Here is a 14946-nt window from a genome sequence, read left to right on the forward strand (position 1 = left end):
CTGAAACTAGCACTGGAGAGAAAGTCTAGGGAGGAAGGCAGCTGTACAGCTGACCTTAGTCTCGTCCCGGCACTGAGTGCTCCCCGGAGCATCCCGGGAGCAACTTCTGAGCACAGAAGCAGCCCCCTGACACTGCTGGACATGATTGCCCCTCCCCCAAACCTAAAATACCACTCATTAAACAATAGTAATTCCCTGTTAGCCTCCTCTCCTCTGCCCCTGGCAATCATCATTTCCATTTTTCTGAGATTTGCTGATGTCTGATGATTTCATATAAGCAGAAATACAAAGGAATAGACTTTTGTTGACTGGCTTATTTCAATTAGTGTAATATCCTCGAGGTCTGTTTTCATGTAACAAATGCCTTGTTTTCCCTTCTCTTTAGGGCTGAATAATATTCTGTTGCACAGATACAGCACCTTTTGCTTTACATTCACCCACTAATGGACACTGGGTGAGCTGATACTGCTACTAGGCATGTGGGTACAGAAGTGACTCCAAGTCCCGACTCTCAATGCCTTTGGTGAAATACAAGGGATTGTTAAATTACATGGTAATTCTATTTTTAATTTTATGAGGACTTGAAATAATGTTTTAAAATAGCAGCCTGTTCTATTTGCATCCCTACTGACAATGCACAAATGTTCCAAATTCTTGACATCCTGGATAGATATATGTGTGTGTGTATACACACACACACACACACATAAATATATATACAGAGAGAGGAGAGAGAAAGTGAGAGAGAGTGCGCGCAAGAGCACAATGGCGCTTTTTAAAATCACGGTCTTCCTAATGGGTATGTGGTATAATGAATACTATCTTCACAGCTGCATAGTATTTCAGGAAATGAGAAGCTCTGGCTTACCCAGTCATCCCTCTAATGGCTACTTATATTTAAATTTCCGTTATTAACAGAGGCACCATCATACTTAATGAGTTTGAACCCCAAATACGCACTTTCAGGAGCTAGCCCCCCAGTCTTTGAAAATGCAAAGTGCAGCCTGAGACAGCCCCCAGCCACCTTCCAAGGATGCCACTGGAGGAGTCAGACCTAGTAGAGTCAAGTTTTCACAAGGAGAAGGAAGCTGGAGGCCTGTGGGAACAGAGAAACAGAGGGAAGACCAGGGAGAAGACGGCTGCCTGCAAGCCCAGGAGGAGTCCCAGCAGAAACCAGCCCTGCCAACACCTCCATCTGGACCCCAGCCCGGGGACGGGGAGCAGGTGCCTCTGTGGCCTGCATCACCCACCACCTATGCTCCTCAGCCCAGAAGCCCCAGGGGAGAGCCCAGACACCCAGGCAGCCTGTCTCCTTTTGTTGGAGCCACACCCCACCCCATACCCACGCTCCCTGCAACCTGGCTGCATTTCTCCAAACCTGAGGGTCTGCTCAAAGCCCCTAGAGCTGGTCAGGAAATGCCCACTTGACTGGTTTTGAATTCCGTGCCCTTTCATTTGCCATCTAATCCTTTATTTGTTCCACAAAATGCACCCTTGCTTGGTGCAGGTAGAACTGCCTAGTCCCTCAGTTTTCATTCTGGACCCGAAGGGGGGGGGTCAGTGAAAACACCCCAAAGGCTCAGGACTGGCAGTGGTGATGGGTGCTGTCCGGGGAAAGGGTTTTCCTGCAAGCTCACCTCGGGGACGCTGAGCTAAGTAAGCTGTGGGCTTTCCACGCCATACCCCTCCCAGACCAGCCTCTCCCCTGGGACCATACTGGGAGACACAATCAAACAAGACTGGAAATGCGGCCTCCAGACAAATCAAATCTATTTTTGAAAGATAATGGGAAGTGGGGGTGGGGAGAGAAAAGTCAGGGCAAGAATGGAAGGGGGGGGCAGGGATGGCGCTGGCCTGGCTTAAAAGTCCCCCCTGGAGCCTGGGCCCCCTCTGTTGCTAGGCAACTGAGCCGGAACAAACAGGAGCCCAGGTTTTTCCCCCTTCTTGTCCCCCTCTCTGGAGCTGGTCACTGAGGAGAACACAATGGCCTTGTGTGTGTGTGGGGGGGGGGGGGGCTGCCCCTCCAGGAGGTGGCTGCCCTCCTAGGCACCAGGCTGATGGGAGGAGGGGAACTAGTCTGGGACAGTTGGGAAACCCTCCTGGGCAGAGAGACACATACTGAGGATGTCCCCCCACATCCCCTTGACACCATTTGAGCAAAACCGCCACAAGACCAACTGGTTTGTTTGTACACAGAGCACTCACACGTGAGCACTGGTACCATGCTCTCAGACAGTGCCCAGCAGGTGTTCTAGATCAGGGGTGGGGGCAGGTGGGGACGTGGCTGTGGGGTGTCGCGCAGGTAAGCGTGGCAGCTGCTTCACACCCGTCTCCACATTTTCCGAGCTGCCTGCCAAGGCCTTATTCTGAGCTACAAATGCCCAACGATAAGCAAAACAGCCTCCCTTCCATGCCGGGTACTGTGTTTGGGTACGGAAGCTCAGATCCCCTTAGGAAATAAATATTTTGCATCAAAGGGATATATATATATTTTAATTTTTATTAGTGAAACACCATGAGGTACAGTTGTAGACTCACAAATTTTTGTGCTTGGGTTTCAATTATACAATGATCGAGGACCTATCCCTCCACCAGTGCTCATTTTCCACCACCGCGGATCCCAGTATCCCTCCCACCCCCCATCCCCCATCCCACCCTGCCTCTGTGGCAGGGCATTCTCAAAGGGATATATTTTCAACCCCAAACCCCTCTGAACAGCGTGGGACTGGGCCCCCTCTTTTCCTGCTGAGGTCTGGATGTTCTCCGATGCTGTCTGTAGTGTGAGCAGGGCCGGGGGGAGGGGGGGCGAGGGGGAGAGCCCTGAAGAGCAGCGCCCTCCCCTCTGGGGTCTGGTCCGGCTGGCCACACAATGGGGCTCGCACAGACCTCCTGAATGGATAAAGTGGATGGGGAGAAAGAAAGATTCTATTAACACTTTACCCAAACAAAACATCTAAGAAGCAGCGATGAGAGGAAAGAAGAGAAAGAAAGGAAAAATCAATATGGATAAGTCCCGGTGCTGGGTGGGGGCGAGAAACTTTTCAGTGATTGCAAAACACTTATTAATTCAGAGAAGCCTTCAATGCGGTGGAAATCTGGCAGAACAACAAGAGCTGGAACTGGAAGAATCTGAATATACAAAGACTGAATAGAATAATAATAAAAAAAAATCCCAGACCTCACATATGGGACTGTTTCTCACGGTTCTATGTGCATTAAACCAAGGCGGCCGCCAGTGGGGCGTCTCCGGCCCGAGGCACGGCGTAGGCTACAGGGTATTCAACCCCAGAGCCAGCAAACTGTAGCTCTGCCTGTCTGTCTGTCTGGCACTCACGCAGAGGCCCAGAGCAGGCACCGCGCAGCGCAGACCCGGTGTCTTTTCTCCAGGCCTTACTCTGGCTGCTGGAAGAACCCAGCGCCGCGAGTTAGGCAGGAGAGTGTTTCTGGAGCTCCCCGCCTGCCCTAGTAAGCCCGCGCAGCACTGGTGTTTATTCTGCATGCTGAGTGCCCTCACTGAGCCCAACAGATCTCTCTGTGCCAGGGCTGGGGGTGCGCAGGGTCACAGGGGCACCCCCGGAGAGGGTGAGGACAAGAGGATGCTTTGGAGCCAGAGAGTGCGAAGGCCACTGTCCGGACCTGTGTGGTGTTTGGGGAGAGCAGGCTTGAGCCAGGCCTCCCGGGCACGGTGTCCCGGTTGGGAAACTGAGGCAAGAGGCCCCGAGCCGCATTGCTGTTTCCCCACCTGCAGTCCTCAACAGGTGGCCCTGGCCAAGCTCACACTGAGCGCCCACACCTGGGAGGCGAGTTCTCTGCACAGCCCGCACCTGAGTGCCGACACGGGGAGTTCCGTGGCACTCAGGGCTCGGGGCCGTGTTTCCACCACCTCTCCCTCGTCACGGTCCCCTGCAGGCTCACTGCCCAGGCCTCCCCCACTGACCCGGCAGGCTCTGGGACAATGCAAATGGGTGGCCGGCCCACCTGCCCCACCTTTCCCTGTGCCTGACAAGCCAGCCCTTCTGGGCATTTTTTCTCTCAAGAAGTGCTCAGCACACCCCCAGTTTCCCCCTCCTGGGTCCCCTTCTCTCAGATGCCGACCCTGGGAGATCCTGATCATAACAATAGAATACGAAAGACCGAATTTCTGGGTGTCTGGTGCCCATCCCCAGTGCAGAGAGAATCGGGATTCCTCTGGGCTGGTTCTTAGCTTTCTCACCAAGAGCTCCAGTGCAAGCTACCAGGAACCAGGCAGAGTTGGCACCATTAGCCCATTCCATCTTGATTAGGAAATGCGGCTGATGTTAACTTTATTCACCTTGGTGTGACACATGTTTAGCGGACACTCGCTGGTAGGCAAAGCACCAGTCTAAGAGTAAGAAAGAGGCACACTTCAAGATGTGAGGGGGGGTTCGGCTACATCAAGGACCCTAGCCCTTGGCACTCTGCAGTTCCTCTCTCCAAAGAGGCAGAACCTAAGTGCCTCTGCCCGTGTGTCTAGGCTGGCATTATCAGAACGGAGGAAGGAAGTTGGAGCGATAGCGCGTGTCAGGCCCCTCTGTTAAGTTCTCACTTGTATCTCTGCTATCAGCATGAAGAGGAAAAGCCCCAGTCAACCCACAGGAGGACAGAGGAGGGGACAGTGGGACGGGGCTGGGGGAGAGTGAAGTCTCTGCAGGTGGCCAGGCTGAGGCCAGCCTAGATGGAGCAACAGCTCAACCCCCAAACTTGTGAGGACCCAAATCGGAACTCCCAGCAGACGTGAGCCCAGAGAGAACCCCGTGTGCTTTCTATACACCACTGTGGTATGAAGCAGCAATGCCCATGCAGCCCCGGTTTTAAAAATCCAAAGTGCTTTCAATCTATCAGAAGACATGCAAGCCATCTCGGGAAATATGAGAGCATGAGCCGAGGCCAGGAGAGGAGGGGCAGGAGAGGGCAGAGTGGGCAGCAGGGCAGCGGGTCACCTTCCCGGCCGCAGGAAGGTAGGAGGATGTGTGTGTCGGGGTGGGGGTGGAGTGCCAGCTCTGTCTCTCCCTGGTGGGCAAGGATGGAGACAGAGATCGCAGAGGTGCCAGGAGGAATTGGCAACTGGGGCCTCCCTGAATGAGCACCATGAAAATCGGCAATAATTAGTACTCAAGTCAGTGGGTGATGCCTCTCTAATCCTAATTCATTTAATGAAGTGCGTGAACCCTCTTTCTAATGAGTCAAAAGATTGATTGGGAGCCAGAGACTCTCGCTGGGTGACTTTAGATGGAGCCAGATGGTGGGGACCACATCCAGGGGTGAGCCTGTGACCGGTCCTGCTCAGGGCAAGTGGCCGAACCCTCCTCCCTCGGAGGGGAGACTGAACACGCTTGTGTGTCAAGCAAGTTAGTTGGCCCAGAGCAGTGCCCTTGGGCAGCTTTGATGCCCCAAGAACATGGAAAGTGAAGCCAAGCCCATTTGAGGGTGCAAGAAACCTGTCCCCAGGAGAAGAGCTGAAGGGAGGCAGGAGGCAGGGGTGACCTGGTGCTGGAGGCGGTGTGGGTCCAAGCAAGGCAGGGTCAAGATCCAGGCTAATCCCTCCCCACTAAGACAGAATACTCCCCTCTGTGAACAGAAGGCCCATCTGGAAATAAAGTCTAGCATGCTGAAATGTGCTGCGGAGCCCACTGGGGCCACAGCTGGGAGCACCCCATGTACTCAGACTGAGCTGTGTCCAGCAGAGATGGCCCCCACCCTGAGACAAATGCCCCTCTCCCCACTCCGCCCCCCCCCCACACACACTCGCCTCCAATAGCAAGAACAGATGCAAGAAGAGGCAGTTCAAAGGAGCCTTAAATGATCTGATCAGATAGATAGAAGGAGGGTGAGGAGGAGGAGGAGGGGAGAGGGGCGGGCAAAACCCCACTCTTTAATTTCCCAGAACAAACACCCCTGCATCTTGGTCCCCTCTTCCCCCGCGTGCAGACTACGTGTGGATGACCCAGACACTCTTTCTGTGACACCAGGGCGTGCGTGTGCCCCGGAGGGGAGACGCATGGAACTGGCCGCAGCTGAGCCTGTAGCCCGCAGCTCGGCCCTGCTCCTGCCCATGGCCGGCAGTGACAGCTGCCTGCTGAAGGGACTCTTCAAGGCGGCAAGGCTGCCGCCTCACAGCTCCACAGGAAGAATGAGGAGGCAGGGGGCCGGCCGGCAAACACCAAGAGTTCTCCCCGCAACCCAGACCAACCAATGCTTTCCACCCTCAGCTGCTCAAGGGAATTTCCCAGACTGCCTGTCTGCTGTGGGGCCACAGCCAAGGCATGGGGAGGACCATGATGGCAGAGAGCAACTGACGCAGAGACCGTTGTCAGTGGGGCCACTCTCAGCTGGGCCTTCACCATGGCCTGTGTCATGGGGGTGCCCGAAGGAGGGGAACTTGGGGGTCTGGGTCCAGCAAGCACAAGGGCTGCTGGCTGTTTCGTCTCCGCCAGATACACTGGCATGAGCTACCTTGACAGGGCTCTCCCCCGACCCCCCACGCCCCAGGTCCCCAGAGGTCACTCAGAGGGCCCAGACTGTATGTCGAACTGTTTGACCAAATCCCATGAAACCACAGTTTGTCCCTCCCACCACCCATTCTTTCATGGTTCATCCTTTTAAGGAGATGAGCCTCAGTTTCCCAACTGGAAGTGGCAGGAATTAGACCCCTAGACCTGGCCTCTGGTTAGCAGGACCTATCACCTTGGCCCACCCTGGCTGCCCCCTGCTGGGGAGCTGCTGTCCCCACCTGCTGCAGCATCCCCTGCAACCCTCCTGCCTAACACAAACACACACACACACACAGAGGGCAAGCTCCTCAGAAGAGCTTCAGTGATGAGGGGCTCAGCGTTCCTCTCTCGGAACTCACCCCTCCCTCACCCTAAGAAGCAGGCACTGCTGGTGAGAGTTGGTGGAAACACTCATTGTCTCTTTATGCCAACACACATACATACCCGTCCACTGGGGAACACGAGAAACAATGTCCTTAGCTGCTCCTAAACTCTTTTACTATTTATTACAATAACTATATATAAAGTGGAAATGACTGCTTGAACCTCTCATCTATATACAGCTGAGTGATCCAAAACTCTTCACAGAAGGCACTTAAGTTTGGATGGCAACAACGTCCTATCCAAAAATCAAGGGGGCTGGGGAGAGAGTACAGTGGATAAGGTGTTTGTTTGCCTTGCACACCAAATCCCCTACGGTCCCCTGAGCCCTGCCAGGAGTGATCCCCTTGAGGGCAGAGCCAGGAGTAAGCCCTGAGCACATCGGAGTGAGGCTCAAAAAGCAAAAACCAAAACAAAGCTAAGAAAGGCTGGTCAAGCAGACACTCACAAGCACCCTGCACAGCCAGAAAGGCCAACTGTCCCTAAGGCAGAGATTCTGCGTGTCCTCAAGTAAGGATCAGACTCTCAGCTAGGGAAACACGTAGCCATGCCCACATGCACATGCACACACATCACATGTGCACACACAGACAACACATGCACCACATCACATGGGCACACAAGTGCAGACATCACACACACACGCCACACACAAAGGCACAGCGCATACATATCACACACGCAAACCTCTATACACCTACACACATCACACAAATATCACATGCACATATCACACATGTGCACACAAAAAGACACCGTGCATACATCCCCTGCAAACCTCCACACACGTGCACATACACCACACATGTGGCACCACATATGCATATAGGGCCCACATAGCCCACACAAAGCACACGTGCAAATCACCACACATGTGCACACATATCACCACAAGTACACATGCAGGCACACACACGTGCATGTACCACCACACACATGCACACATACCACATGGCTAGGCAGACCCACACCCAGGCCGTACACTGCCCCAGTGCTCATGGGCCACCCCAAGCAACCACAGAAAGAACCAGCATGTCCTGTGAGGGAGCCATCCCAGGAGACCCCTCTCCAACCCGGGAAGGGAAAGCGAACATGATTGGCGGGGGGGGGGGGGGGTATGGGTGGCAAAGCCAACCTGGAGGATGTGGGAGGAGGGAGTGGTGGGAGGTGGTGGGAGCGCCCGTCCCCCCCCCCCCCCCCCCGCCCCCGTGTGTGGCTGGGCAGGGGCTGCTGAAGGAGAAGCAGTTGGTTCCGGCAGACCCGACAGCTGTCACACGGAAATGGCATCTGGCCTCACGGCCTCTCTTGTGCAGCGCCTTAGAGAGGGGGAGGCTGTGCTCTGGAGACCCAGTGCTGTAAACAGGGTGCGTGTGCGTGCATGTGTGTGTGTGCATGTGTGCGCAGGGACGGGGGCGTGACCTGGAGAGACGGGTTGGCTGCCTAATGCTCCTGTGTCCCCCGCCCCCCCACCCCATCCTCTCCCCATCAGGCCTCACTTACCGTGAAAAAGGCCCAAACCTGCCAGCTCCGGAGGAGACAGGCAAATCATTAGTGGAGCACTGATGTGCCGTAACACTCTCCTGCATTCCCATTAAACAAATACTAAACTGCTAATTGCCAAAATAGATCTCCACCACTCTGACCGAACGGGGAAGGGCTTATAATTACCAAGTGTGAAAATGCACAGCCTGTAAATAACCACCTCATCTGTCCTAATATGGGCTGATATTGATGGGCATGAAATAAACATCAGGACCAAATGGAAAAAATCATCCCCATCTCCCGTGGCCAATGCAATTGTGGACGGTGACAAGCATTGCTGCAGCCCTGCGCCTAGGGAGGGGGCGGGGGGAAGGAGTGGTGTAGACTTGAAACGTCCACGGCCCAATCCCTTGGGCCACTGGCACAGTCCTGCTGCCTGAAAAGGAGGGTGAGTGGCCCGGCCCGCACATGGGCGAGGCAGTAGTCCTGGGTGGGGAGCGGGGAGGGGGTGCAGGACCCTGAGCTGGGCAGCTGACACCCTCCCCCCTGCTTCCTCCTGCCAACAGAACTGCTGGTGAGGACGGAGGGTGAGAGGTGGCCAAGGTGACACCTGCGTTCATTAACCAAGCATAGATGAAGGCTCTTCCATCCGCTCAGCATGGAGAACAGTTAGCAGAGGAGAGAGGCAGAGAACTGGGGTTTGGAATGACTGCAGGGAGGCTGGTCTCACGGCTCCAGAGCAGCCGCGCTCTGTGACTGCACCCTCCCAACAGGGGGAGAGGACCAGCTGGAGGTCTGGGATTGGGCTTGGGGGTTGGGGGGCACCCAGCTGTCTGTGACAAAGGATCTCAGCGGGGTCTCAGTAGTGAACCTCCAGTCTGCAGTTGAGAGAGGCGATTCATCGTGGCTTCGGGAGTGAGAAGTGACCCAATGTTCATCTTCCCACTCCTCAATGCAGGAAGGAACCCCTTCTCCAAGGTATCCCAGACCCCTTTCTGGGGCTTCAGATGTTTGCAGCATCTCTATCCCCTCCAGGTCACGCTGCTCAGCTACGTTCAGCGGCCAGAGTTCTCCTTGGCCAGATGGCTTTGTCCTGGAGGCAAAGCCTGCTGGGGCTTGGGGCAGGACACAGTGTGGGAGTCAGTGCACGGGTCCCCTCCACTCCCAGAGCTGCTTTAGAGCGCCTCTATGGCATCTCAAGAAGCTCCCCTTGGGATGGATCCCTGAGAGCCAATCCCCTGAGCCCTGGGTCAAAGACTCAATTCAAAACCTCATCAGCAATCGCCACTCTGTTCAGCCACTTACAGAGTGGCCGGAATCTCGGGCAGCTTGAACAGAAATTCCACACTGTTACTTTCAAATCCCCAAAAGATGTTTGAGAAGGAAGTTCAAGCTCTGCCGACTGTGTGGGCACTCGGTAATGACACTTTCTTTTTGTTCAGGGAGGATCCTAACGTCTTTGCACCCATAAGGACCAAAGTGATGGGGGAGTCCAGACCCCTTAATTGCCAGAGGTGCAAACTGGCTCTCAGTGGTTTCATGGCTCTGGGCAAAGCCGGTGTGAGGAGTAAAAGGAGCCCAGTGGGGTGCCGGAGGGGGTCCCACGCTCGAACCTGACTCCCCCTTCTGTACATGCACCAGCTAGGACAAGGCTCCCCAGGGAGGCTGGACTCCCCCATGGGGGGGGGGGTCCTGTCTGTCTCGCCCCAGCCTGGGGAGGCAGAGCTTATGAACACAGCATCTGGGCGAGCCTGGGACCCGTGGGACATGACTGTCCTTTGCTCTTGCCCGGACACAGCAGGCGCAGCTCACCAAATCCCCAGTGGTGAGGACTGGATAATGGAGTAGCGGATGAACTATCGATCAACACAGATTCCAATTTAGTGAGATGCGTATGGATGGGGAACCCCCGCCCCCCACCTCTGTAGCCTACCTAGTTTTGTGTACCTTCAGGAAGTCACATGCGAGCATACCCCGTTTTAAGAAACCAGAGGAACCAATCACAGGATGTCCTACGGTAGGACGTTCCTTGCAACAAAAAGCAGCGAATGCCCGGCACCCGGGTTGGCTGGCCCCAGAGAGAGAACTGTGCTGACAACGGAAACAGTCCGTCTCAAAGACCAGCTCCATACTGCATGATTCTATTTCTGAAATACTCTCAAAATGACAAAATTACAGTGATGAAGAGCAGATTAGTGGTTGCCGGGGTGAGGCAAGGAGAGGGGTGTGACTGTTATCCCAGGGCGCTTCCTGGTGGTGATGGAACTGCTCTGGGTGCTGAGTGTGGCAACACCGCTCTTATCTACAGGTGCCACCAAATCCAAAGACCTGTGCACACGTGTGTACAAGTGTACCCCTTCATATGCACACACACAATCACATGTACATACACACATGCACTTGTGCACATGTTCACAAACATGCACAACCACACACACACACACACACACACACACACACACACATACATGCACGCACTGATGGTACATCCTCTTCCATTTTCTGGCTGCAACCACAGGTGCCAGCACCCCGGGAAGCGGGGTGAAGGGGACACAAAAGCTCTTTGTACCATTTCCTGGGAGTTCTGCACCGGTTAGAAATAAAAATTTATAGTGAATTTAAAAACCACAAGGGGGCTCATTATTTCCTGAAACCCATAGCAGATCAGTTTATGATGCAAATAATGACGCCTTCATTTCTTCTGATGTGGATACGGTGAACCCACCCGAGCCAGGCTGGGGGGAGGAGGAGCCGTCCCTGACTCATGCTGATGTGAGGCGCTGGTACACAGCCCTGTGTCACCGGCACCCACACTCCTGGCTTCATCCCTTTCCCTGGTCCAGAGGGTATTTCACATACAGCTGGGTACACCCACAGTTTCTTCGAGAATAACAGGAAAGGGAAGGCCCGGCAAGTCTCTCTGATTGGACTTCAGAAGGGTCTTCCAGGATCAAGAAAATCCAGCTAACACCGCAGAGATAGCCTGAAGGCCTGAGCACTACGTTTGCATGGAGGGGGCCCCCACTGGATCCCCAATATGATCCCTATGTTCCACCCACCCTCACCCCCGTAGAAAAAAAAAGACATCCAAATAGAACAGAGTTCCAAATCTAATTGTTAACAATTTGTCTTTTCCAAAGCCATCAAAAAAACCCTCTCTTTTAATTTTTGAAACAGTGTTCCGCAAGTGTGAGGTATTTCAGACCAAACAAATTCTACTTATTAGTCCTTCTGAGGCACGTACTAAAATCATAATTGGAAGGTGGGATTTGAGGGAGCCTGGGGTGATCATGGGCTGAGTGAGTTGGGGTACAGGAGCTGAAGCAAGCACACTGGACACTGGAGTGGTCCCTTGGGCTGGTTGGGGTGAGGTCACCATGATGTCCACGGGGTCAACCTGAGGACCCCCCATTCCTTTTGCTGACCCCCCAAGTTTGATGTCTCACTCAGGACTCAGAGCCCCACCAACACCTGTCGAGCTGAAACTCCAAGCTGCACAACTCCCAAACAAGGGAAAAAGGGAGAGGGCAAAACCCTCGTATTCTCTTAAAAAACTGAAACAACAACAACAAAAAGAACCAATTCAAGCTGCTTCAAGACCCGACAAGCATGTTTTTTTTCCCATTTATTTCTACATCAACACTCTGAAGGATAAAGATCTTTCTCATTTCAAGAGCTGTCAATTTGCTTTAGTGCCATGTTTTTCATCTGTTTGAGGTAAGGAGGAATTACAAAGCAAGCAAATAAAATAATGCACCGCAATCTAACATATTTTGGCAATTCAGATTGGGACCGGGGAAAGAGGAAATTAAACAAAGCTGACAGGCTGCCCGGCACACCTGGGCTGAGGCCCCCGGCCCGCCCTGTCATCCCCTCCGCCAGCTAACTTCTGATGAAGTCTTCGGTGCCTTGCTGAAAACGGGACCATTTGCTGCACCCTAATTCTTCAAATCATTTATACATGTTGCACAACACAAACAATATTTTGCTTTCTGAAGCAGAAAAAGCTCTTAGCGGCTGGGAAACTGTCAGGTGCTGTTACTTTAAATACCCCTGTGAGACAGAGGCCAGACGCCCACTGGAGGGGACCTTCCTTTCCCCTCAGTCACTAACAGAGACAAAGGCCACCCCCATCGGCTGGGAGAAACCAGAAACCCAGCCCCCAAGGAGCCTTGGGGTTCTCTTACAATGGGAAATAAAAATAAATAAAAGGAAGCTCCACTCTTCCTGACAGGGACGCTGGGAGATCTGGAGGCGAATTCCTTTCCATTTCTCTTTGTTTTTGATTAAATGGTCAGTTTTAACAGGGCGGGGGATATCCTCAGAGAATGGCAAGAATTTCTGAGGTCAAGATGCCTGGGTTGGCCCCAGGTGCTGTGTGATCAAGGGGTGGCCGTGACCATCACTGGTGAGGCCCTGAGAGCTATGGATCGGCTCCTCTCAAAGCCCAAAGCAGACGGCGCCCCTGCCCCACTATAACCACCTCCCCCCAACCCGAAAAGCAGTGGGAGCCAGGAGAGAGGCCCTTCGCCATGCCTGCTGCAGACTCAGGGATGGACCCAGGGCTTCACAGAGGGTGCCCGTGTGTCCATGGCAGGGCCCGGATGGGAGGGTGGACTCGGGCAGGGAGGGCACTGGGGCTGGGCTTCCTGGCCTCAGATGCTGTGTGACCTGGGGCAGGGGACACGGCCTCTCTGACTCCTGCTACATCCTCTCTCCACGGGTGTGGCTCTGAGAGGGAAGCTGAGGCTTGTGTGCAGGTCCCCTGCTAGGCGCTGACCAAAGCTCGCCCACCAGTGTGAGAGGGTGGCAGCGTGGACCCCAGTGGCACCTCTGGAGGCAGTGGGAGGGGAATGGGGGCTGGCATGGGCTGATCCGTTCCAGCTGGTCGCTGCCCCTGATCTCTAACCAGCACCCCACCCCGGCTCCCTCCCAGGTGGCCCAGGCTGTGCCATGAGGTGTGGCCACCTGGAGACCCTAAGAGGGGCGGGCTCGTGCCACCAAAACTGCCAGCTCCCTCACAAGCGGAGGCCAGTCAGTCCTCCCCGAGGTGGCCCTCTGGACAAGTCTGGAGCCCACTGCCGGCTCCCATCCTGGGCCACCCCTCACGGTCTATTCCTGGAGATGACAAGGCGTGGCCTAATCTACCCCCCGTAGACCAGAGGTGCCCCCCGCCCCCAGCTAGACAAGATCCTTCCACTCAGCAAGGGGGTGGCCACTAACTTAGAGGTGGGGTGCTCCCCTCAGAGTCCATTCACATGGCTTGGGGTGTCTCCCGAGCTCAGAGGGCCCAGGGGTCACTTCTGGTGCCACTCAGCCCCACCAGGACCACAAAGTGGTCCTCTAGGGGCTGGCAGGGCCGGGGACCACACCCAGCCTCTGAGTGTCTCCAGGGGCACTGCACTCAGGCGCATGTGTCTAGTAACCTCCCCGGCATGATCGCTCTGGAGTTGCCCGCTTACCGACCTGGTGTGTGGGGATTCCCCTCCTGTACTTCGTGGGGGCTCTCTCCTGAGCATATTCTCTTTTCTCCCTTAAAATAAAAAATTTTCACCGAAAACAAAGTATAACTATCATTCAGAGACCAGGAACGCAGGTCAGTGGTGGGGCAGACGCCTTGCAGGGGTGAAGCTCTGGGTTTGGCCCCTGATGCTATGAAACTGAGAGAGCATCGGAAAACAGAACTAAAAGCATACTCAACGCTCACTCTGTCCTCCTCACAACCCTCAGGAACAACAGGAAAAGATGAAACAACGAGCCCATCATCACCCTGTACCAAGTGTCTGCCCAACCAGGCATCAAAGGCAAAAGCCGGATGGACCCCTGCTCTCCAGAGCCAGGCTCCAGAGACCAAGACCGTCTGGGGGAGTGGGGGGCTCTGTACAGGAACAATGGAGCTGGACCCAGCATTAATTCAGCTTAATGAGCCAGTGTGCAATGGGCAGGGGAGGAGCCCTGCTTGAGCGAGAGGGTCTCTTTGGCCTTTTATTACATTGACTTGTCAACCCTTATTCTGTGCCCCAGGGATTACTAGCAGGAATGAGGACCAAGCATTAGTACCAGGTAGCAGTACCACAAACCAGTACCACACATCAGGTGGGCAAGTTTCCCGACATCAGGCCCATGAAACCTTCTTCCCTGCCTTCCAGATAAGTCTGCTGCTTCCAAGACCGGGAGGCCCCAGCTGGTTAACCCACTTCTGCTGCTAGTGCAGGAAACACAGTGGCTGCGACTCACCTTGGCCCACCAGTGGTGGTCACATCCTCAAAAGGGACAGAGGCCAAGCAGCCCCCCACCCACAACCACCCTCCTCAGGGTGTCTGGTCACTGAACCAGAGCCAGAAGGGAATTCTGGGTCCCAAAGCAACTCCACTGCTGGAGGCCGTGGCGGGTACAGCCCCACCCTGTCTCCCAGAGAGCCAGATGGAGAAGCAGAAGCAGGATGGGAGCTGGGGCCTGGGGGGGGGGGGGGGGGGGGGGCGGTCTCAGTGTAAGTGCCCAAGCGCTAAAGCCAGAGAGAAACATGAAGCTGCTGTCATCCTGTTTCTGAAAAGGCATTTCCGGATGCTTG

At 54.6% G+C, this 14946-nt stretch overlaps 1 protein-coding gene across 5 annotated transcripts in view; it reads right to left on the bottom strand.

Moving 5' to 3' along the window:
- The window catches only part of MSI2 (musashi RNA binding protein 2), a 347468-nt gene that overhangs the window by 117008 nt on the left and 215514 nt on the right, over positions 1 to 14946 (bottom strand). The gene's annotated exons all lie outside the window — the stretch shown is intronic.

The sequence above is a fragment of the Sorex fumeus genome, unplaced genomic scaffold (assembly GCF_029834395.1).
Source record: "Sorex fumeus unplaced genomic scaffold, SorFum_2.1 ptg000063l, whole genome shotgun sequence".
NCBI classification, from domain to species: domain Eukaryota; kingdom Metazoa; phylum Chordata; class Mammalia; order Eulipotyphla; family Soricidae; genus Sorex; species Sorex fumeus.